General features: G+C 42.1%; 1 protein-coding gene across 1 annotated transcript in view; it reads right to left on the reverse strand.

Annotated features, from left to right (window-relative positions):
- IFNGR2 (interferon gamma receptor 2 (interferon gamma transducer 1)) overlaps window positions 1-2,419 on the reverse strand; it is a 24,162-nt gene that overhangs the window by 1,090 nt on the left and 20,653 nt on the right. The gene's annotated exons all lie outside the window — the stretch shown is intronic.

Genomic DNA, 2,419 nt, shown 5'->3' on the forward strand with positions numbered 1-2,419 from the left:
GGAGTTGTGATCCAGCAGAGAGGATCCACCAGAGGAGAAGCAACTGCACCTGGAAGTGGGCAGCAAAGGCCCTCGGCTGACCACACTCACTCACAAGTCCACCTAGGGGCTCTCTTGCCATCCACTGCAGGCAGCGGGGGCTGGAGTCCACACTGCCCTCCACCTACCCCTGTCACCCAAGAAACAGTCTGCTGAAACCCTGCAGAGATACGAGCATAGTCCAGTCCTCCTGCATTCCTTTTTCTCTTTGGTTTTCCAGATTTTCTATAAAGAACATGGATTGCTACTAAAATCAGAAAAAAATGAAACTAAAAAAATGTTTTGAGAAGACTGGGCTGGGCAGGGCTGAGAGTGGGCGTGACCTGGAAGGGGTCCTGCTGCCCCACTGCCTGCATTTCAAGGAAAACCAGCAATCATCTTTTTTTTTTCAAGTGAAATCTCCAGATTTCTTAATGTTGGCAACTAATTAAAACAAATTATATACTGGGAGCCAAACTGCCACCATCTGCAACCCCTGATTTAGACTTTAAATTCTCCCACAAAGTGCCCAAGGTAATTTGGCTTTGTCACTGTGGCTGTCAAAAAAACAAAGGTACCTCCACCTATAATTATAGTGGTACTTTATCGTAGACAAAAAGACGGAAATTTAAGTCTGGCAAGCCTCCAAATTAATAAAAAGTCCCAAACATGTAAAAGTATCTAAAAACAAAACAAAAACAAAGGCCCTCTACCATCGTCAAATCTGCAATTGGAAAAGAAAACAAAATTAACCTCTATTTTCGTTTTTAGTAACCTCCTCAACTTTTTCTAACAGGGACATTCGTTCCCATGTACCCCAATCTCTGTTTCTTTTATTAAAACCAACCTCTATGCCTGAAAAAATATCTGCAAAATGCTGCCATAAACAAGACAAAGTCAAACAGGTTAGTTGATGATATGAAACTCTGTCAAAGTTTTTTGGTGTGTGTTTTTAGCATTACTAGTAGTTATCATTTGTCAAAGGCTTTAAAAAAAATTCAAAAAAGTTTTTTCTAGTATTTAGAGGCACCTCTTCTGACAACCCACAAACGTCCTTTCCTGTTGAAGGCTCAGGAATGCTGAGCCTACAAAGCAGCTCTCAAGGCTAAGTCAACACATCAGCTGTGACTTCTTCCACTGAAAGTTACTTGTTTAGCTCTAGGATATTATGTCTACTGAATGCTGAGAATAGGCCAACCTCACGGCATGTGACCCATGCAGTCACACCAGGCCCTCCTCTTAGAAGGGCACTTGGTCTGATGCTCTGTGGTCACCATTTTGAAATTCTTCATCCTGTTTGAACAAGGGGTCCCATGTATTCATTTTGCACTGGGCTCTGAAAACTGTGTAGACAGTCCTAGCAAATTACTCCATTTGTCATAGATGATTTCGTGTTGGTAATTTATAGTTACTGGAAGACCAGATAAAAGTGATTTGGCGATAACCTTCAAACCCCAGGTTAGCATCTGTTTTTATTAAGCAAATACTGTGACAATGGACACTGAAAAATGAGTAAGAGGGAGGCCAAGGAGGGAGGGTCACTTGAGGCCAGGAGTTTGAGACCAGCCTGGGCAACACAGCAAGAGCCTATCTCTACAAAAAATTAAATAAATAAATAAAACGCATAAGACGTTATCTGGAAACCCACTCTTTTATCAAATCAACTGCCTATAATTTTTCCACATTATCTTTCTATTCTTGACCAGTAAAGACATTCCAAATTTTAGACAGTTGCAGCTTCTACCAGATGACATAGAGTTATCTTTTTTAGTGGCTGCCTATGGTTTAGTGTTTAAGCATAAGTTAGCATGCCACAATTTGCCATTTTCCTACTGATGGATATAAATATACACTTCAGTGATTCTAGTTTTTGTGTCTTTTCTTTCTGACGGAGGGGCTGGATTGTCCGTTTAGGATAAAGTAATGCGGACATCTCCCTGACTCTTCAGAGCGGAGCAGAGTTACTTCCCGAAAGGCCATGCTGATCGCTCCTGCGCCGGGCCGCGGGGAGCAACCGTCCGCCAACCCCATTCTCACCAGCACTGAGAGCATCGTTTCTTTACATGTTGTTTATTTAGTAGTATAAAGTGACTTAGCCGACAATTTTACCTTTATCTCCAATTAACCTATTTAGCGAGGTAAACAAATAACGGAGGATTTGGACTTTGCCTGTCTTCTTCCTATGTGGGTTTATGCGGAAGTCAAGTGGGGGCCGACTCCGAAAAAGCTTGGAAAGGAGGCGAGAGATGGAACGAGGGGCCAGGATGACGCACAGAACGGAAAACCAGCGGAGAGACTGAGAATTCACCGTGATTAACAGAATACATTTCTGATCAGGCTGTATTTGGTGCATAAGGTTAAATAAATCGGATGTTTAAACTTCAAGAAGATGAAGACTAAA

The sequence above is a fragment of the Propithecus coquereli genome, unplaced genomic scaffold (assembly GCF_000956105.1).
Source record: "Propithecus coquereli isolate 6110/MARCELLA unplaced genomic scaffold, Pcoq_1.0 Scaffold54, whole genome shotgun sequence".
Classification (NCBI taxonomy): Eukaryota; Metazoa; Chordata; class Mammalia; order Primates; family Indriidae; genus Propithecus; species Propithecus coquereli.